The 22,288-nt window shown below is 43.8% G+C and overlaps 1 protein-coding gene and 1 long non-coding RNA gene across 16 annotated transcripts in view; both read left to right on the forward strand.

The window, feature by feature from the left end:
• AUTS2 (activator of transcription and developmental regulator AUTS2) overlaps positions 1-22,288 on the forward strand; it is a 1,218,095-nt gene that overhangs the window by 807,126 nt on the left and 388,681 nt on the right. The window lies entirely within an intron of this gene.
• Positions 3,394-22,288, forward strand: part of LOC147345029 (uncharacterized) — a 37,409-nt gene continuing 18,514 nt past the window's right edge. The window contains exons 1-2 of the long non-coding RNA XR_015154498.1: positions 3,394-7,712; positions 11,913-22,288. The exon at positions 11,913-22,288 is cut by the window's right edge and continues 18,514 nt beyond it. This is a non-coding gene — a long non-coding RNA (uncharacterized LOC147345029). The remainder of the gene's footprint in view (positions 7,713-11,912) is intronic.

Raw genomic sequence — 22,288 nt, forward strand, 5'->3', positions numbered from 1 at the left:
GACGTGAACCTAAGCGTTTGAAGTTGAATGCCCAGGCTGTTTACAAATGAGCTAAGCTGCCGGGTCCCCTATACTCTCAGTCACTCATTTGAATTTTGCTGACTTAGTCTTCAGTTTATCCATGGAAGGACTAGATGGCAGCAAGAAATGAGGTGAATGAAAGATAATCTATGGTCTGAGGTTCTAAGGGATAAGGCAGACTCCCAGCAATCGCTGTGGCCCATTAGATAAAACAGTGATTCTCAGTAGCATAGAGAATATTAACAGGAGTGGTGGGGAAGGCGTGGTGAGGACCATAGGAGAGAGAGTGGGAACGGAGTTCTCATACAGCCCAGGGTGGTAAAGGGGTCGTGGTAATCACTGGCAAATCACGATTCTAAGACTGCACAGTGTTCACTACCTGGAAGCTGCCACTGGTTGAACACATGTATTGCATGTCCGACTGATGCCGTATGCTTTCACTTAATAATCCCTCATGACTCAATGAGTATTATCTCACCTTTAAAGAAGAGTAAGTTCAGGGAGGTTAGCTTGACCCAAGTTTGCTTGGATCTTAAATGAAAGAAAAAAAAAAAAAGGAGATTTGACCCCAAAGCTGTCTGTCTTCAACATCTGTGCTCCATTTCTCCGTCCTTGCCAGCCTCTACCCATTATGAAGTTTAACCAGAAACACTGTCGTCATTAGTAGGCCATCCTACTGGTAACGGAAAGAAATGGAGGGATCTTAGGTTTGTGGACCAGAGAGTGTAGCTGAGCAGAGTATAAAAAGGTTTGTACCCCTGGTCCCGTGGATGAGCTTATCACATTCAAGTGGTCCCAGCAGTCAGCTGCCACGTTCTTTTTTTCCCCTAAGGCAAAGTTGCCAACATGTATTTTATTATATGATGGAATTGGGCATAGCAAATGTAATATTTTTATTCACAATCATTTCACTTTATCCATTCTCATGTATTCTGTGTATAATTTCTCACTCTTTGCTGATATAATGATCTCAAATTAGCCAAATAGATTTTTTTCCATTACTTTGTATGTCTTAGTCTGTTCAGGCTGCAAATACCACAGACAGAGTGGCTTATAAACAACAGAAATTTATTTCTCACAGTTCTGAAGGCCGGGAATTCCAAGATCAAGGTGCCAACATGGTTGTGTCCTGGTGGGAGCACTCTTGGCATATTCATAGCCGGTCATCTTTTAGGTGCCATGTTCTTCATGTAGATAGGATTTTAGTTAGACAACTTTGCTTCATTGAGGATTGCTTCTAGAATGATCACTGGTTGCCAGACTTTGTAGAGGAATACAGATATGGGTTCAGGGAGCCATCAGAAGTCAGAGATGCTGGGAATGTGTACCCAACTCTGCTCTTCAACCACCTGTATGGCCTTGGTGACCTCACTGAACTCTCTTCAACCTCAGCTCTTTAATCTATAAATCATGTTAGATAATTCCAGGGTTTGTTTTAGCTCTAAATGATGATTGCTCTCCACTCTCAGGCCATTTACGTTACACACAGAGGAAGAGCCCTGTTAACCAGTGACATATGTAGTTAGTTAATTGAGAAAGCCATTTAAAGGAAGAAGTCATAAAAGAAACGTTATCAACATTTAATTTTTTTAAAAAACAGCTTTATTTAGTGTAATTGATGTACCAAAAACTACACGTACGTGTACACTTTGGTAAGTTTTGATGTATGTACCATCCATCATATCACCATTACAACCAGGCTAGTGAACATACCTGTCACTGTAGAGTTTCCTAATACCCCTTGCTTGTCACTTCCTCCCCTTCATTCCATCAATCCCACCCACCGCCACAGCAGCTACTGACCTCCTTCCTGTCACTATAGATTACATGTTTTCTACATAATTATTTAGAGTTTTGTCCATGTTGTTGTGTTACAACCCATGAATAAAGTATTGTTCCATTTATTAGGTTGTCTTTAATTTTTCTTAAGAATATTTTATATTTTTCAATGCATGGATCTTTAGGTTTTTTGTCAGAATCATCCCTAAATATTTCATTTTGGGGAAATTATTGTAACAGACCCAACTTTTAAAATTTCAATTCAGTTTCATTGTTTCTATTATAATTGGCTAGTACAATTAATTTTTGTACAACGATCTTCAACTATATATAATATGTTGTAATTATATATTCTATATATTCTGCAATTACGCTAAATTTACTTTCTGTCATTTAGATCACATGTTTAGAGTATTATATAATGTGTATTATTTTTTTATCTTCTTTCATTCTACATCATTATTTAGCCAGTTGGATGCAAAGATGCGTGTAGTGTGTGTGGTATCACTCAGTAAGCTGTACAGAGAGCAGATCAGAAGGAGTCATGTACTCCAGGTGGTAAGGAAAGTGGGAGCTGATGGAGGGCTCCTGAAACTTCCATCGCTGTAAATAGTGCTCCTAGCCTTCAGCACCCAGTGGGCAAAATGAGCTTTTGGTCACAAGCCCTACTATGCAAGGAATACAAATAAGTCAACTCTGATTTATCTTCACAGGTTGAAAAGTAACCATGACTTGGGGTAGCTCCCTATATCGGCTTTAACCACAATGATAGCAAATAGGATGAGGTTGAAAGAATCCTGGATTGGGGCTCAAATAGGTCTGATTATCAGCAGCTCTTTCTGTGTTGTTGAGCAACCTTGGGTAAATTCATGTTTCAGAATGTCATCTTGAAGAATAAAGGAGCATTTCTTTTGTGTCAGTGTAGGTCTCCCTTCTTTGTGCGTTGGATTTCCATTCCAAGATGTACGACGGTGCATTGTCCCCACCCAGGTGGTCCTTCTGCCTGCAGGTCCCGCACCTCCCAGTGTCTGCTGGAAGTGAATAAGGCAGAACACTCAGGGCACAGGAAACAGCTTGAACAGGTTAGGAGACAAGGAAGTGAAAAGCTTGCATGGGAAGATGTGAGCAATCAGGATTCGGCATGGGATGTGGTTCCTGTTGAGGTAGAGTGGGTTGAAGGGTAGACCAGGGCGTGAGCATGCCAAGCCGTAAAGACCGAAAGAGATGGGTAGGAAGTGGAGAGCCTTTGAAACTTATTTTTTGAAGGGAGCACTCATGGTGAGAGCTGTGCCAGAGATTCTCCAACCTTGACGACCTCAGAGTCACCTGGGAACTTGTTAAAAATACATATACCTCGGGCCCCACCCAGACCTACTCAATCCTAATCTATAGGTTGGGGTCAAGGCATCTGTATTTTTAACAAGCTCCCCAGGTGATTCTCATGCACGCCAAAGTTTAGAAAGCACTGCTTTGGAAGGTTAATCTGGCAGCAGTGCGCAAGATGGATTGGAGCCGAGAGAGCCTGGAGGTTCGCAGACCTGCTAGCAAGCGATTGCAACAGCTCTCCCGGCAGGAGATAATGAGGTTGGGGGCTGTGGGATCGGAAGGGAGGCATCAGACAGGGGAGGTATTTTTGAGAGGCAGTCAGCAAGGACTGGGTAGCCAATTTGATGAGGACCGTGAGAGAGAAATGGGACTTAACAAATAATGCCAAGGTTGAGAGCCGCGTTCTCTACGGCTCGAGGGGAGCGGTAACAGAGTCCCCAGGGGCCCCAACTCAGATTACACACACCTGCTCCCCCTTCCAGCCTCACCTCCCACACCCTTCTCCTCTCTCTCAGCCCCTGAGGCAGAGCAGGGAGGGGGCAGATCAGCACCCCCTCGCCCTGGGCGGCTCACGTGGAGTTGGGGGGACAGAAGCTCCTCCAGGTGACCCTGCAGACTGAGGCTCTGTGACGGTGAGAGTGATGGTACTGCAGGGGGCGTGGTGAGACCAGGAGGGAGGGGCAGGGGTGAGCCCCACGTGGAAGGACAGGGCTGGAGCTGACAGCAGGGTGGGGAGCAGCCCCGGGAGCTGGGGGGCAGGAGCTCCCCTACAGATGCACTTGAGAAAGGCCACCCCAAGGAGGTCAGAGGAGACAGCTGACACTGCAGAGAGAATAAAGGGACCCAGAGAGAAAGCTTCTGTTTAGTGGTCACGAGCAGGTGGAGGTCAAAGAAGAGCTGGTGGAGAGGCGCAAGGACCCTGCTGTCTCCCTGCGGTCCGGAGAGCTCGGAGCCGGGGGAGACCTGCTCACAGGCGGACAGAGCTCTTGCTCCACCAGCTCCTACAGGCGTGGTCAAGTGCACGGGGCAGTTCTGTCCCCTGGGGCCACGTGGCAGGCTCATGTAAAGGGATCAGTCCTCCACAGACACACACGTTTAAAAATCTCCTTTCTAAACTCTAGTGTCTTTGAGCTGATGTAGCAGACAAAGAGAGGGCTTCCCAGGTGGCCCAGTGGTAAAGAATCCACCTGCCAATGCAGGTAATGCAGGGGATGTGAATTCGATCCCTGGAGGGGGAAATTATTCTTGCCTGGGAAACTCCACAGACAGGAGCCTAGTGGGCTACAGTCCATGGGGTCCCAAAGAGTCGGACACAACTGAGCGACTGAGCATACACACATACATGCACACCAGACAAGAGAGACTGAGGGAGTTTTACTATGATAGGCTACCCCCAGGTTTCTGATCAGCTCATAACCCTTGTGTACACATTTTGGGCCCAGCACAGCCAAATATAAGGTATTATAAATCATTTTAGTGCTTTGGGGTCCTGGCTTCCCCCAAAGTTCCAGACATTCTGCCTGATTTCATGATCTAATGCTGTGAAAATAGGATGGTGTGTTCTGGAGCCACCTCCAGGGTGCCGCGCAGTTGGCACATCTTAACTAAACAAAAACAAATTGAATGAGCGACAATGGAGAGAAAGGGTGTTTGTATCAACCCAGGAAGTAGAGAATTACAAAGAGATTCTATTTGTGGTGCTGTAAGCTGTGGTTCTTGAAATGGCTGTCATAAAAACTGGCCACTCCTGACGCTGGCCAGCCTCAGTTGTGGCGGTGGCTGCGTGGGGACCTAGGGCCAGCGGTCTGTCTCAGAAGGCACCCTGAGAGGCTAACACGGCATCACCTTTCACTACAAATAGAGCCAACACATTGTCACCTTAAAATACTCAAAACTGAAAAATGGAGGGTTTTATTCGGTGGGAATGTTTAGGACTTCAAGCCCGGGAGACAAGATCTCAGGTGACCCTGAGAGAACTGTTCCAAGGAGGTGGCGGGAAGAGTCAGTTATAAAGAACTTTGCAACAAAGAGCAGGTGAAAGTGAAGTGAAGTTGCTCAGTCCTGTCTGACTGTTCGCGACCCCATGGACTGTAGCCTACCACGCTCCTCCATCCGTGGGGTTTTCCAGGCAAGAGTACTGGAGTGGGTTGTTTCCTTCTCCAGAGGATCTTCCCAACCCAGGGATCGAACCCGGGTCTCCTGCATTGTAAGCAGATGCTTTACCGCCTGAGCCACCAGGGAAGAAGCAGGTAGTCTGAACATCAAAAGATTATTGTTAGCTAAGGAAGACCAGATATCTCAAATTAAGGAACTGAGCGCTTTTCTGTTTATGGGAAGGTACACAAGCCTGGGCTCACTGGAATCATTCCTTTCCTGTGCATCTCAGCTGTCTGGGGCTAGCATCCTGCGCTTTGACTTTGCACATCCTTAGTTCCTCACTCCTCACTCACTGCTCACCGTAGGGAGTGGTGGCAGCCTGACAGCTACCAGATTGCATGTACTGTTTTTCATGGACGCCCTCAGGGCTCAGAGATTCACATTAGGAGGGCTGGGATCGCTGATGGCTGTGACATCCTTGTTTATTGATGTGGCAGTAAATACTCCATTTCTTAACTTACAAAGCTTACATTTTTATCTTTGATTAGCCTAGATACTTATCTCACTTTCTGAGTAAGGAAACTGAGGCATCAAGTAATGAAGAAATGAGTCCCTAACTAGGGAATCAGCACAGCTCAGGGGCTCTTGGGAAGGAGATCTGACCAGTGTTTTCATGTGTAGAGTGCAGCACATTCTTCCAGAGGGGCTTCTTTTATGGGATCTTGTTTAGGTGGAGGCTTCCCTGGTAGCTCAGTTGGTAAAGAATCCACCTGCAATGCAGGAGACCTGCATTGGGTTGGGAAGATCCGCTGGAGAAGGATAGGCTACCCACTCCAGTATTCTTGGGCTTCCCTTGTGGCTCAGCTGTTAAAAAAAATCCGTCTGCAATGCAGGAGACTTGGGTTTGATCCCTGGGTTGGGATGATCTGGGGAAGGGAAAGGCTACCCACTCCAGTCAGTATTCTGGCCTGAAGAATTCCGTGGACTATACAGTCCATGGCTTGCAGAATCAGACATGACTGAGTGACTTTCACTTCCCTTAGGTCGCCAATCGCCAAGTCGCTTCAGTCGTGTCCGACTCTGTACGACCCCATAGATGGCAGCCCACCAGGCTCCCCCGTCCCTGGGATTCTCCAGGCAAGAACACTGGAGTGGGTTGCCATTTCCTTCTCCAGTGCATGAAAGTGAAAAGTGAAAGTGAAGTCGCTCAGTCGTGTTCGACTGTAGCGACCCCATGGACTGCAGCCTACCAGGCTCCTCCGTCCATGAGATTTTGCAGGCAAAAGTACTGGAGTGGGGTGCCATTGCCTTCTCTGTCCCTTAGGTAGAGGCTGTTAAATTAGAGAAAGTCTTGCATGTAGAAGGAGCAGTTGTTTAAAGAGTCACGTAGAGATGGACCTGGGCATAACTCTCAGCCCACTTCCTCACTGTATGATCTTGGACAATTTGACCCTCAGTTTCTGAGCTTCAGCCTCAGTTGTTAAGGGAAGGTAATCATATTTATCTCCTGAGAGTATTGTTGGGAATTAAATATGATGGGACCGTTAGAGTACCCGGTGTGTAGTTGATCCCCCATAATTGCTAACTGTTAGAATAATTACTGAGTTTTTCCTCTGGCATCAGTGCAGTGATCCCTAACCTTTTGGGAACCAGGGAGCAGTTTCATGGAAGACAATTTTTCCACAGGCAGGGGTGGGGAGATGGTTTCTGGATGATTCAAGTGCATTACATTTCTTGTGCTCTTTATTTCTATTATTATTACATCAGCTGCACCTCAGATCATCAGGCATTACATCCCAGAGGTTGGGGACCCCTGATAGGGAACTCATGCACTCCTCTGGATGCACCTGAAGAGATGTACCTTTTTCATTGTTGGCGTTTCTAGTTTGAGTTTTAAATATTTTTATCCTGTTGAAGTATTACAGCTAGAAGAAGCTTGGGTACAGGTGAACTAATTCTGTTAATGAATTCTGCCCTTTAAGGCATTTATATGCTGACTAGGACTTTTGGGGTGGGTCTGTGCACCAGAATTTCCCAGGAAGGTGCCCTAACCCCTTATTTAAAGTGAACTTTTATTGAGCCACCTGCTCAGAAGTTGCAGAATTGCTGAAACATTGCCGCGGGCAGGGTGTATGATCACAAAATGAAGAAGAGACAGCAGGACATGGAGATTTCCACAGCACCAGGAAGAACACTCTGCAGTGTCTTACCACCACCATCCCAGGCAAAGATACAGCCAGCCAGCCAAGTCAATGCTTGGAGTTACGTCAGGAGGCTTGGCCAGGGTCCCCCCACCATCCTGCACCTTGGGTCCCACTGCTGAGCTCAGTGGTGGTTGCTAATGTAAATGCCATCCCCTGGCACTGTATATTGAAACTAACTGGAAAGCAGCAGGCTCTTTCTCTCATCAGATCTTCGGCTGTCCGCCTGGCATCTGTCTGACTGCCTACGCTGGCCAAGGATCTGCCTTCCAGTGAGCATCTTCAAATGTAAATATGCCCCAAAGACACCCCGACTCAGGGATTTCAAGTCTCCCATCCATTCCCGCCCCCCAGCTTAACTCTCTCAACGAAAGAAATTGCTAAAGAAGAGATGAAGAATAAGGCCTCTCTCTGGCTCCCTATGAGGTCCTGTTTACCAAAGAAGCTGAGCAGAGCCACAACAGAATAAATAAGGAAGGCTTGGCAGCATGTTTTGATACAAAATTCATTACAGTTCTGTGTATGTGCTAGACGTTTGGGTCCTCTTAAGCCTGTGTAGATACTGCAGTCCTCTCGGTTCAACCTTTGGGTTTAGAGAGAGGTGTTGGAAGGCGTTCAAAGATGTCAGATAACTGGCCTGACTCTTAAAGAACTGGTTTGGGGAAAAGCTTGAAAATACTCACACCCAGATTCAAAAACAAGAAGCAGGAACGAGTCCAGAAAACTTGGTGACATAGATAGCAGTTGTAATTTTTTTTTTAATTTTATTTTTAAACTTTACATAATTGTATTAGTTTTGCCAAATATCAAAATGAATCCATCACAGGTATACATGTGCTCCCCATCCTGAACCCTCCTCCCTCCTCCCTCCCCATACCATCCCTCTGGGTCGTCCCAGTGCACTAGCCCCAAGCATCTAGTATTGTTCATTGAACCTGGACTGGCATCTCGTTTCATACATGATATTTTACATGTTTCAATGCCATTCTCCCAAATCTTCCCACCCTCTCCCTCTCCCACAGAGTCCATAAGACTGTTCTATACATCAGTGTCTCTTTTGCTGTCTCATACACAGGGTTATTGTTATCATCTTTCTAAATTCCATATATATGCGTTAGTATACTGTATTGGTGTTTTTCCTTCTGGCTTACTTCACTCTGTATAATAGGCTCCAGTTTCATCCACCTCATTAGAACTGATTCAAATGAATTCTTTTTAATGGCTGAGTAATACTCCATTGTGTATATGTACCACAGCTTGCTTATCCATTCATCTGCTGATGGACATCTAGGTTGCTTCCATGTCCTGGCTATTATAAACAGTGCTGCAATGAACATTGGGGTACACATGTCTCTTTCCCTTCTGGTTTCCTCAGTGTGTATGCCCAGCAGTGGGATTGCTGGATCATAAGGCAGTTCTATTTCCAGTTTTTTAATTTGAATGTCTTCTCCTCTCTCTTAATCCTCTCTCCTTAATCTTCACATGCATTTTCTGTCTTTCTGAGGTCTTCCTTTTTTCTTGTTTTATAACACCTTCTAAGTCTCAAGTGTAAAATCCATCATGTGTCACTCCACCTTCAGCCTTTGTGGGTGGGGAGGGTATTATAGGGGTGGTTGGAATCTGTCAGGGTCAAAACCTACGTGTAAGTCCTGGCTTCTCCTCTCAACTGCTGTGTGGCCCTCAGACCACTTATGCTCTCTGAGTCTTAGTATTTTCATATGTAAACTACAGGCAATGAAACGTATCTCAAAGAGTTGTCAGGAAGAGCAAATGCATTTCAGACCCAATATTTTGTGAGCTTATCACATGCCAGCGTCATCAGTCACATCCTAGCCAGCATGGCTGAGCACAAGCTTACGACAGTTCGCCCCTTTCTTCTGCGGCAGTGGTCATTTTTATACGGAGTTCTCTTCAGGTGTGGATTTTGGGCCCATGGGCTTCCCAGGTGGTGCTGGTGGTAAAGAACCTACCTGCCGATGTAGGAGACATAAGAGACACAGGTTCGATTCCTTGGTCAGGAAGATCCCCTCGAAGAGGGCATGGCAACTCACTCCAGTATTCTTGCCCAGAGAATACCCTGGACAGAGGAGCCTGGCGGGCTATACTACACAGGGTCGCAGAGAGTCTGAACGGCTGAAATGACTTAGCAGGCACGCACTGCATTTTTAATGTACTTAGAACAAGTGTTTATCAGCGTTCTTTCTTGTAACCCTGTCCTCTTGAAATAGTCTTCTTTGACAATTTTTTAAAATGACACCACCCCCTCTCACGAAAGTAAATACTAAGGAATGATATTTGCGGGCTAGGGTTGAACTTTGGAGGGCCACGGTTTTTGTCATATGTGATTTTTTCACTTTTAAAGACTCTTTTTTGGCCCCATTTAGGGGTCCCAGTGCCCCTGTTGGGATACATAAAAGACGTGGGGAAGTCTGTCTTCTTTCTTTTGCATCTTTTCTTCCCTCCATACAGTTTACCGTCCTTAGAGCTTGTTTGTCTGTCTTGCAGTGTCCCACATTTCCTGACCTCTCCCTTTCTTGTTACTGTTGTTTAGTCACTAAGTCATATCCAGCTCTTCTTTGACCCCCATGGACTGTAGCCCGCAAGGCTTCTGCATCCATGGGATTTCCCAGGAAAGAATATTGGAGTGGGTTGCTGTTTTCTTCTCCGGAGATCTTCCTGACCCAGGGATTGAACCCTTCTCTGCTGCATGGCAGGCAGATTCTTTACCACTGAGGCACCAGAGAAGCACATCATTGTTATATATTTCAGGGCAATATGGTTCATCATCTTTTCCACCTAAGATGATGTTGTGGGGTGGGGGGAGGGGGGAGTACAACACCACCATACAGTAAACTGAGTGAATTGAGTTTCATGAACATTTTCTCTAACTGCTGCTTCTACCCAAATTCAATAGGGATTGGAGGGCAGCAGCATAGTTTAAAATTGGAGCGACAGTTCTTGCTGCAATTTACAATCTATAGATTGGCCGTGGAACTGATGGTAACCCTCTCCCTTTATGCTGGCAGCTTCCTGAAGAACTCAAGAAATTTTCCCTGTCTAGTTCAGGGAAAATGCAAATATCAGCTCCATCCTATCCACAGCAGGAAATTAGAAACCTCTTTGGTTAACACAAATGGATTATGATTTTTTTTTTTTCCTGCAAGAGAGAAAGGGAGAGAGGAAAGAGGCTCGAGGTGGCATTGTATCCCGTAAAACTATATTTATGTGCTAAGACAAGCAATTGATGTTGTTCTATAAAATACAGTAAACACCTCCTCCCTGCCCTTTTGAATGTCAGTCAGAATTCAGAATCATGAAATTTTATAGTATTACTGGTTAGAAGGGCTTCCCACTGGGAGCAGATGCCATCTCTGTCTTCATAGACTCAGAGAAAGTCCTGACATGTTTCATGGCGTTCATACGTGGAAGTCTGTGAAATGGAAAGGAAAACAGCTTTTTCTGTCAACCTGTCACTGATATAAGCTTTTACATTCCATCAGAATGACTAAACTTTAAAGCTGTTTTTCTTCAGTGCTGAGTATCTCTCAGAACTCCCAAGTGTTATCAGATTGATAGAGTCCCAGCATACGATAGAAGACTGAAGCAGTCTGTGGCACGGTATTAAAAATTCATTCAGATACTCGATAAAGCGTGGTTGACAAAAGTGTGAAATGGAATAAGGTAGAGTGAATTTCTTCATGGTTTATTGCCCTTGATTTCTCTACACAAAATAAATAGACAGAATGGACTAAAATCTCTTCTTTATGAAGGTGGGATCCTGGCAGCTGAAGGCCTGTTCATAAAACCCCTCTCTGTGCCACATACCTTGGCCGTGTTCAGAGTTGGAGGCAATGGAAATTTATTGCTGTTGTGTGCGTTCATATTTCAGACTGAGTGAATATGTAGAGGCTGCTTTTATGAGATTGCTGAGACTGTTAAGAACAGAGCAAGACAACACTTGCTTGCTTTTTTTTTTCCTGAAGATTTTTTTGGGGGGAGGGGGGTGGAGGGTCTTGATGATTTTAGTGTTGTTAATGGTGGTGGTGGCGGCCCTGGTGGCAGCAGCAAGTTCTTCCCCTGAAGGTATTTAGGAGAAAACACTCTTTTCATCTTTCCCCTTCCCCCTTCTCCGCCTGCCATCTTGTTTTAAAAGCAATATAAAAAAAGCAAAGCCTTTATAGCTGCTGCAAGCCTGGCCCATGTTTTCATGTGTGTCCCTCCCTTTCGAGGCCTCCCCTGCCTCTCTGACCCACCACCCCCTTCCTTTCTTCTGTCCCTCCCTCCTCTCAGAGGACACAGTTAGTGGAGGCTTCCCCCTGCCTCCCCGCAGCGGTGGGACAGAATGCCTCATTGGCTCCAGATATTAACTTCTGTGCTGAAAACCCGGTTGGAGCTGGTGTGACAAATGGATTTTACCTGCTGCTGGAAAACACAGCTCCACCCCACCCCTGCACACGGCACACACAAGCCCTTGTCTCCATCTTGCAGAGCCCAACCCAGGGAGCAGGGAGCAGAGAACTGCCCCGTGGCACCATCTGTTCCCGCCAGCATCCACGTCGGGCCCCGGCGGTTACATCTGTTGAGAAGAACAGTGCACATGAGGAGTGGTTGGAAAGAAGTGTTTGGTCTCCCCATCATCTCCGTTAGTCATTACTGGGCTGCTGGGCTCACGTGGGTGTATCTGTGTGCACCGCCTCTCAGGCCTCATCTGTATCAATTGGAAATCAGTCACTGGGAGTTAGTTGCAGTCAGCGGGGACCCAGGGCATTTTCCAGTGACATCCATTCTTCTTGTGTTGCAGAAATTCAGGAAACAATTAAAATTCTGATGCATTCCAGGGAGGATTTCAAATAAATCAGCCGATAGCTGATACCTTGTAACTCTTGGTAGCAAAGCAAAATTAACAACCCAGCCGCATCTGTGTACTGTATGCTAAAATAAATAAATTAACCATGCATCACCTCCAATAGAGGAAGCAGCTGGCTTGTTCTCAACCTTTCCATAAGTACCCAAAAGCTACTGATTTGTTAAGTTGTCACTCTCCTTATGGACATCAAGGACTCTCTGGATATGCTAAAAATGGAGCTGGCCAAATATCAGTAAGTTATGGAAAATCCAGGCACTGATTAAACTCAGTTATAGCCTCTAACTTATAGCTCCTAACAGCTTACGCTGAGCAAAGCTGATATTTGTGAGCCAGGCTCAGTGAGGAAGTAACATCAGATAAAAGTCGGTTTGGCAGCCAATTTAGGTAGAATTTTGTCTAAACTTTAAAGTATTAGTCAGAAACTCAGTACTTCTTCCTCTCTCCCTAAAGCCAAATGCAGTGGGGAGGAACTTGCATTAATCGCCCCTGTTAATCATGGTGCTACCTACCTAGGCTTTCCCAGGATCTTCTTTTGCAGCTCTTTTTGCAGTGATTCCACATCCTCCTACTTGCTAGCTTCTTTTTACCAAGAACACAACACAGAACAGTGAACCCTTGAAAAATAAAGATCTTAGAAACATCCCAAATAAAAGCCACACGCTGTTGAAATTGTAAATCCATATTGTGTACGTGCCTATGTGCCAGGATGTTTGTAAATGTGGTTTACAGTGTGTGTATGTATTTATCAGCACCCAGTAGATTTTTTTTCTCCCTAGAAAGCTGCATAAAATTTTAAAAGATACAGAATATAGTGGCTGGAAAACAAAACAGCACTTAAAAATTGCCCACCTTTCCAATTCACTGCATTGGGAAAGATGGGGCGAGTGTGGTGTTCATCAGAGAGGGAGCTAGGAAAATGATTCACAGGGTGGGCTCAGTGAGAGACTGAAGACGAAGAGAAGGGTAAAACCATTAGGCCAGACTGCAGCGAGGGCATTCAAGATGGGGCGAGGGGGGAGAGTGAATGCCATGCCTGTAGACTCTTCCCAGTGAGAGGACAAAGTGAGGGGAAAGATCAAAGTAAATACAGAGTGGAGGAAGCCGGGAAGGCACAGCCAACAGGAAAGGGCCCCCTTAACCCCTTGAAGGCAGTGGCTGTTGTCATCCGTCTAGTGCTCAGAGCACCTGGTACATTCCAGGCTCAGGGTGCAGTCGTCGATAATCATCACAGTTCTGCCGACAGAGTACAGCTGGAAATGACTTGTCCCTCCCTCCCCCCAGTCTGCAGGAAGCTGCTTGTGTTTGGTAACGAATGGGAAGAGTCAGGAACCCTTACAGCCAGGGATCAGCCGGAGGAGCTAGTTAGGAGCCAATGCCAGTTGGGGCAGGCAGCTCTCACACACACCTCACTGTGAGCTTCCTTTGCCCACTGTGCTGGTGATGCCCGGCACGCTTGGAGCTCTGCAGCCTTCCTCTTTAGACATGTGCCCTAAAAAATTTCACAGCACGCACAAGAATTAACAATCCCTGCAACCTGAAGAGAATTGACTGCTGTCTCGAGATGATTCTCAGAAATCTGCCGATAGCAACACAAGGCATTATAAATCCTTCCAGGTTGGTTCTGACCATGTTGTAGAAGTAATTTCAGCTGGCATGTCACATGAAAGAACAGACTTGAAAACAGTGGTGTGCGCAGCCCTGAAGGTTTCCACTTGGCTAATGTTCTCAGTACCTTATGGCACTAGTTTGGATTGCAGCAAAGGTACCAAAGAAAATGTCTGAAGTCTGGATTTACTCTGTGTGTGTGTGTGTGTGTGTGTGTGTGTGTGTGTGCACGTGTGCATCGTCATGTATATTCTCACTTCTGAAAAAGAGAAGTATCTAATCATATAGCACTCTATTTGTACACCCTTGTTATGAGTCTAGAGGAAGATTGATCACTCGGTATTAATGAGGATGTTGGTACACACTTGTCTACTCTCACTTGGTGTACATGTATTTATGTATGTACGGTAACTCATTAAGTATGAAAATGAGTTATACCTGGTCAGTCCAAGCATGGGGCTAGACAGGAATGTAGATTATCAGTTTGGAGAAGGATTTGTCACTTTGTGGACATTTGTATATGCAGAAATTCCTAAGATCTGTCATATGGTGTACATACATGTGGGCATGTATGTGTCTGTAAGTTTGTGTTCATACAGTATCTTCTGGAGGCACATAGAGTGCTGTCACTCTAGGCAAGTGGCCGTTGCTCACACACGGAGCCATTTGCCTTTGTTGTTTAATGAGACAGAGCTATCCTGGTGGTCCAGTGGCTAAGACTGAGTTCCCAATGTAGGGGGCTCAGGTTCCATCCCTGGTCAGGGAACTAGATTCCACATACCACAACTAAAAAGATACCTCACATCACAACAAAGATCCTGCAGGTAGGGACAAAGATTCCTTGTGCTACAACCAAGACCGCACACAGCTAAATAAATAAATATTAAAAAAAAAATAACTCCCTGTTCCCTGGTGGTGCCAGGAGTAAAGAATCCACCTACCAATGCAGGAGAAGCAAGAGACGCAGATTTGATGCCTGGGTTGGGAAGATCCCCTGGAGTAGGAAATGACAACCCACTCCAGTGTTCTTGCTTGGAGAATTCCATGGGCAGAGGAGCCCGGGGGGCTACAGTCCATGGGATGGCAAAGAATTGAACATGACTGAGCACACACGCACTAAAAATAGAATTTAATGAGAGAGTAAAGCCTGCTTTAGGACAAATGCAACTGTAAACATCAGAACAGCCTTAGCCCTGATTCCCAGCTGATATTTATGTACACATGAAAAGTTATATTAAGACTTCTAAAATAATACGTGTTATTTTTCACACGTTATACTAATGAAAACCCTGCTTGGTGTGCCCTGGTGGTTGCAGGAAGAGGGTTAGGACTTTTGGTAGACCTTCCATTCAGTATACCTTTCATAAATTGTCCATTTAACTGTAAAGGAAATTCAGAAGCTGATCCAACTAGGAAGTCAAACTCCAGTGCAAGGAACTCAGGACCTTTTCATGACTCATGCACCCTAGCAGTGTTCAGGGTGGGGAAAGTTGAAAGCCTTCTAAGTTAGTCCCACTTCAGGAGGTTAGAAGCAGTCCGAAGCAATTATTTTCCCTTGGCTGGGATGTGGGTGAATGTTTTACCTCTTTGCCCTTATTTGTACAAGTATGTTATGGGGAACCTTGTAATTGGTTTTTGTGTGTATTTTAATTATTTTTACCCCTCATCTGGTGTATCATTTGGGATTACTCTTGGCTGAAAGCAACAGTGTAGTGGTTGGTTTGTCTCTAATGAAAAGAGGCCTGCCCATGCTGTGTGTGGTGTGCGGGGTCTTTGTTCCCTGACGAGGGATCAAACCCATGTCTCCTGCATGGAAACTCAGAGTCCTGACCGCTGGACTACCAGGAAGGTCCCTATCTCTACCCTTCTTAAGACTATTCTTAAGACAGTAGTGAGAACAATTGAATATTAAATCATAAAGCGGTCTGTGTAACAACTCTCCTTAAAGCCTCCCCCAAGAGTTTTCCATATCACTTTGAATAAAAGCCAGATTTTTACATAAAAAGGCCTGGAGTTAGGCCACCACTCAAAGGTGCCACCAGGAACCCAAGTGCCCCCATGTAGATAGAATGCAGTCTTTGCATTTGCTTCTTCACAGTCTTAAGATGACTGTTTAAACTTCAGACCTCACATCTTGAATCTGGGACAGACAAAAGGCTTTCTCTTAGGGGACCTCACCTTTTTATTCAGGAAGGAACACCCTCTCTAGCGACTTCCAACTTTATCCTCATTGCACAAAATTATATCAAATGCTCCCTTTACATACAAAGAAACAAAGGAAATAATTGTTTTTATTAAACACACTTCTACCCTGAACAAAATGACGTTCTGCAAAAGAATATTGATGGACAGCATATACCCATTGTTGTAATTCAGTCACTCGGTCATGTCCAACTCTTTGCAGCCCCGTGGACTGCAGCTGGCCAGGTTTCCCTGTCCTTCACTATCTCCCAGAGCTTGCTCAGGCTCATGTCCATTGAGTCAGTGATGCCATCCAACCATCTCATCCTCTGCCACCCCCTTCTCCTTTTGCCTTCAGTCTTTCCCAGCATCTGGGCCTGATTTCCGGTGAGATGGCTGTTCACATCAGGTGGCCAAAGTACTGAAGCTTCAGCTTCAGCATCAGTCCTCCCGATGAATATTCAGGGTTGATTTCCTAGTGTATACCCATGACCTCTCAAAATTTGCGGTATCCAGCCAGCCTTATCATGTCTAGTGCAGCGTAGATACACAACTCAACATCAGACCTCAAGAAAATCCTAACAGACTGTGTCTCAAGAAAGGTAACTGAAGTGATTCTCAGAAAGGATAACTACCATATATGGATTTTGAGTCTGGAAACAAGCACCTAGAAAATGACCAAAAGATGATGTCCATGAAAGCAGTAAAATAGTAAACACGTTGCTTACCAAGCCCTGTAACAATTAGAATGTGAAAGCCTGCCTGGACATACTGAAACACATGTCATACTAATATAACATGTAGTCAGACTGTAAAACTCGTGATACGAAAAGCAGTATAGCCAGTAAGTATTAACTATAGAGTCAGAAGTATTTTCATACTGTCAATGGTTGATACCAGTGCTCAGTCAATAAACAATTACTGGGAACCTATCAAGTACACACAGTCCCTAGGGGAGTATAGACTATATGAACAGAGAGCTACATACAGAATAACAAGCACTAGACTGAGGCATGTTTAAGATAGTTTTGGGGAACACACAGAGGACCGCCAGCCAGCACTGCCAAGGGTTACTGATAAACAAGATTGGTCTCTTTCCTTTGATGTTTATATCCAAGAAGACAATTTGGACCTTCTACAGAGCATCCCCTAATACCAGCATATGTAGAGTAGACAAGGGTGGAAGTTCTTAGATGCTTCTGTTCTTATTTTTAGCTTCCAAGAAGTTCCAGTTAGGGACAGCAAAGAGTACTGGGTTTAATAATATGTGAACAAGTTAACTACAGGTTTCACATCCTTTCAAGTCAATCCTTTTCAAGGATCTTTGTGAGCAAGGACTCTAAAGATGATTTACACATCTATAGAATACTATTCTGAATAGTATTCTGAATTCAGTGTTCTGAATAACAATGCCGGTTAACCTGACCACAGGCTTTGGTAGACATGACTCTTAAATATGGGACCCCATTCGAAAGTGAGCCTCTTACAGTATTTTCAGTTTTTTCTTGTTTTGATAGTGGGAGTTTGAAATCAGTCTAGCAGCTCACCAAATGTTTCCTTTGCACCTTAATTACTATGTGGGTACAGATTTTGCATTTAATTATTAAAAATAATTTATGTCTCAAGCCACGCCCCTGCCCCCTCTGACACTGCTGCCAATCCTGGGGAGTTCTGAGGAGGACTCAAGAGAAGCTTGAGGCTTCTGCAGGCTCCTTGCCTTCACTGACTGACATGTCCAGGGAATCCTAGTCCCAGCAGAGATTCCAGCATGAGTGAAGATCAAATCTTTGTTCATCTGCAATCAGCCTTGCATATTTAGGTAATTGCAAATGTTCCAGATGTCTGAAACTGACTATCTGACCAATATAGCGTATAAATTATTCTAGGCAGGTAGCACCTGTGTCTTACTCATTTCTCCATCCGAAAATGGAGGAGGTATTCGGTAAATGACTGTTCAAGCAGAGATAAACAAGGTCTAGATTAAAGCTAGAGGTGATTCTGGGGCAAGCCAGTCTGTGTAGACATCTTGCTGAAAAAAATCTTGGGTCGCTTAGTGAAATAAGTCAGACAGAGAAAGACAAATACTCAGTGATATCACTTATATGTGGAATCTTAAAAATGGATTTTTTTAAACTAGTGAATATAACAAAAGAAACAGGCTCACAGATACAGATAACGAATTGGTAGTTACCAGTGGGGAGAGGGAAGGAGGGAGGGGCCAAATACGGGTAGAGGAGCAAGAGGTACAAACGACTATGTATAAAATAAATAAGCTGCAAGGACATATCGTACAGCACAGGGAACACAGCCGGTATTTTATAATGACTGTAAATAGAGTATAGCCTTTAAAAATTGTGAATCTCTATGTTGCATACTTGAAACTTACATAATATTGTAAATCAACTGTGCTTCAATAAAAAAAGTCTTGGGGAGCTAAAGCTATATCAAAACAAGTAAAAGGAGTCAGAAAAGACACCAGAAGTATATCAATGTTTCCTACTGTGCATTTTTACAAAGGACCTGGGCTTATTGGATTTACTGCAGGAAACGTAATATACTTTGGAGGGTAATCATGAGAGAGGATACAAGAGCAAGTGTTGTCTTGGTACAGACCTACAGTGTTTTCTTCTCTGTGTCTCTCCCTCATTCCTCTTTAAAGTCGCCTGTGTCCGCTTTACTTTTTTAATTAATTAAATTTACCCAATTTTCTTAATAAGTGACAAATATAATTGTATATATTTAAAATATACAACTTGATGATTTGATACACACATACATTGTGTAATGATTACCATGATCAAGATTATTTACACAGCCCTTGCCTCACATAATTAACTTGAGTGTGTGTGTGTGTGTGTGTGTGTGTGTGGTGAGAATGCTTAAGATCTACCATCAGCAGCTTTCAAGCATACAACACCATATTATCAACTATAGTCTCTATACTGTGCATTAGAATCTCAGAATTTATTCTTCTGACCATTGAAAGTTTGTACCCTTTGACCTACATCTTGCCATTTCTGCCTTACTCTCATCCTGGCAACTACCATTCCATTCTCCGTTTCTATGAAGCGGGCTTTTTTCCTTTTGCTTCTATATTGGTATCTATTGAATGTATTGATGTATTAATACTTATATTGATATTATTCATATGATATTGCATATAAGTGCTATACAGTGTTTGTCTTTCTCTGTCTGGCTTGTGTTACTTAGCATAATGTCTTCCAAGTTCATCCATGTTATTGCAGGTAGCAGAATTTCCTTGTTTTTTATGACTGAATAATACTGCATTGTGTATATATATGTCTGCTGCTGCTGCTGCTGCTGCTGCTAAGTCGCTTCAGTCGTGTCCGACTCTGTGCGACCCCATAGACGGCAGCCCACCAGGCTCCCCGGTCCCTGGGATTCTCCAGGCAAGAACACTGGAGTGGGTTGCCATTTCCTTCTCCAATATATATGTATATATATCACGTTTTCTTTATCCAGTCATTCATCCAAGGACATTTAGGTTGTTGCCATGTCTTGGCTATTGTGAGTGATGCTGCAATGAACATGGGAATGCAGATACATCTTTGAGATACTGATTTTATTTCCTTCAGATATATACTCAGGAGTGGTATGGCTGGATCATACATTAGTAAAGAGAACTTTTTATAGTAATTTTTTGAGGTACCTCTCTACTGTTTTCCTTAATGGTTGTACCAGTTCACATTTCCATCAACAATATTTAAGGGTTCTCTTTTCTCCACATCCTCAGCAACATTTGTTACCTCTTGTCTTTTTGATATCAGTGTCATAGTTTTCAGTGTATGGAACTTTCACCTCCTTAGTTAAATTTATTCCTAAGTATTTTTTGGTTTTGATGTTACTATAAATGAAATGGATTTCTTAATTTCTCTTTCATAGTTTGTTGTTAGTGTGTAGAAATGCAACTGATTTATGTATATTAATTTTTGTCCTGCAACTTTATTGAAATTTGTTTGTTAATTCTAACAGTGTTATATTGGAGTCTTTCAGGTTTTCTATATATATGATCATGTTATCTGCAAACAGATAATTTTACTCTTCCTTTCCAACTTTTTATTTCTTTTTCTTGCCCAGTTGCTCTGATTAGGACTTCCAGTACTGTGTTGAAAGGGAAGAATGCCATCCTTCTCTTGTTCATGATCTGAGAGGAAAGAATTTTAACTTTTCACCATTGAGTATGTTAGCTGTGGGTTTGTCACATACGGGCTTTATTACAGTTGAGGTAGATTCTGTCTCTAATTTATTCAGAACTTCTATCATGAAAGTGTGTTCAGTTTTTGTTAAATGCTTTTTCTGCATCTATTGAGATCATCTGACTTTATCTTTCGTTCTCTTACTATGTCACATTTATTGATTTGTTTAGATTAAAAGCCATCTTTGCATCCAGGGATAAATTTAATATGCTGTTGAATTTGGTTTGCTGGTATTTTGTTGGGTACTTTTGCATCTATGTTCATCAGTGATACTAGTCTGTAATTTTCTTTTATTGTAGTGTCCTTGCCAGGCTTTCATGTCAGGGTAATGCTAGCCTCATAAAATGAATCTGGACATGTTCCCTCCTCTTCAGTTTTTGGAAGAGTTTGAGAAGGATGGATTGGTATTCATTTCAATGAATTCTTTGATTTTAATTAATTTCAATATTTGGTAGAATTCACCAGTAAAGCCATATGGTTCCTGGGCTTTTATTTATTGGAAGATTTCTGATTAGCAACTCAATTTCATTGCTCTGTATTTTCCTGTTCAGATTATCTGTTACTTCATGATTCAATATTGGGAAGTTGTATGCTTCTAGTAATGTATCCATTTCTTCTCAGTTATCTAATTTGTTGTCATATACTTGTTTATCATCTACAATTTCTTTTTAAACATTTTTGTTCTTATACAACGGTTCTCAAGTGAAAATAACACGGAGTCTTCTGTTGTATTCTCCCAGATTTGAATCTGAGTTATCTGAGTTAACTTTCTGAAATGTTTTCATGTTTGTTAATAAGAGAAATTCTGTTGATCCTGTAGGGTTAAAGTAAAGATGAAATAAGGTAGCGTCGAGCAGTTATCCCAGACAGCGCCCATAGGCCATCAGCACGTGTCACCTTCCCTTTTCCCTGCGGCTCTCTAAAGCCAAGTTCAGTGGCCTGTTGTATTGAGCAGTGAGTCCAGAGGCTATGAATTATTTGTGATGCTTTTCCAAGGACTGAATCAGGAGAGAGATTTTAATCAAACCGCCAACAAAGCTCATGTAGAGATGAACGTATAATTAGTGACCTCTTCCTATGAGGGATAGTCCACAGTGGGCCTGGCGGAATTGGAATTAGCACATGAGCAATTGCGGCGTATATATCAGCTCTGTGTATCCGCAAAGTGGGAAGCAAGAGGCATTTGTAGCTTGGTCAAAAACTGGGTGTCAGACATATTAAGCCTGCGTTCATCTGACAGGCCTTCAGAATAAAATGTCAGGAGGGAGGTTTAGCAGTAGGGGAGACAATTATGAGGATCTCAGAGGTGAGAAATAGAGAATTCTGCCCGCTGCCCAGGAAGGAGAGAATATGGCATGGAAGACGGGCACGGAAATGTGTTTCCTGACACATGCTGAAGAGGCCTGTCATTTATTTGGGTCCCATTGCTCTCTCAGGCTAAGACGGAGTGAGCGAATGCTTTCAGGAAAGAAGAAGTCTAGGTGAGCCCCAGTGCATGCTCCAGAAAACCCCCAGGGCTCACAGTACTACTAGAGTTAGTAGTAGTACTACTGTTTTCTTTAGAAGCTGTAACGGATGCTACCAAGTCTCTCAATGCAGAATGTCCAAAGTGGTGGGCTTCTTCACTTTGAGAACAAAGAGCTCACCATTTGGGACTGTGTTGTGATTGTCGTGTTATGGATGCAAATTACCACAAAGTGTTATTCTCCGGGGAACTGCCGTATGCCCCTAGAGAGAGGTCTGCTCACCTGACCCACCACTCCTCCAGGAGCACCAGCTCAGCCCCGTCCTGGCCTTTTCTCTGACCTTCTTAGGTCTATTTGTCCCATTTCCTGATGAAACCTTTTTTGCAAAGGTGAGGCTAGGCGAGCAGCCTAGACTCTGGTCCTGCTTCTGCCACCACTAGCTGTGAAAGCCTTGCCCAGCCATGCACCTTTTCTGAATTTTCAGTCATCTCCACTCTAAAATATAGTCTGCCCCATTTGCCTGCAGCT

Source organism: Bos grunniens, chromosome 25 (genome assembly GCF_055505025.1).
Source record: "Bos grunniens cultivar Pamir isolate PY7600 chromosome 25, Bosgru_T2T1.0, whole genome shotgun sequence".
Classification (NCBI taxonomy): Eukaryota; Metazoa; Chordata; class Mammalia; order Artiodactyla; family Bovidae; genus Bos; species Bos grunniens.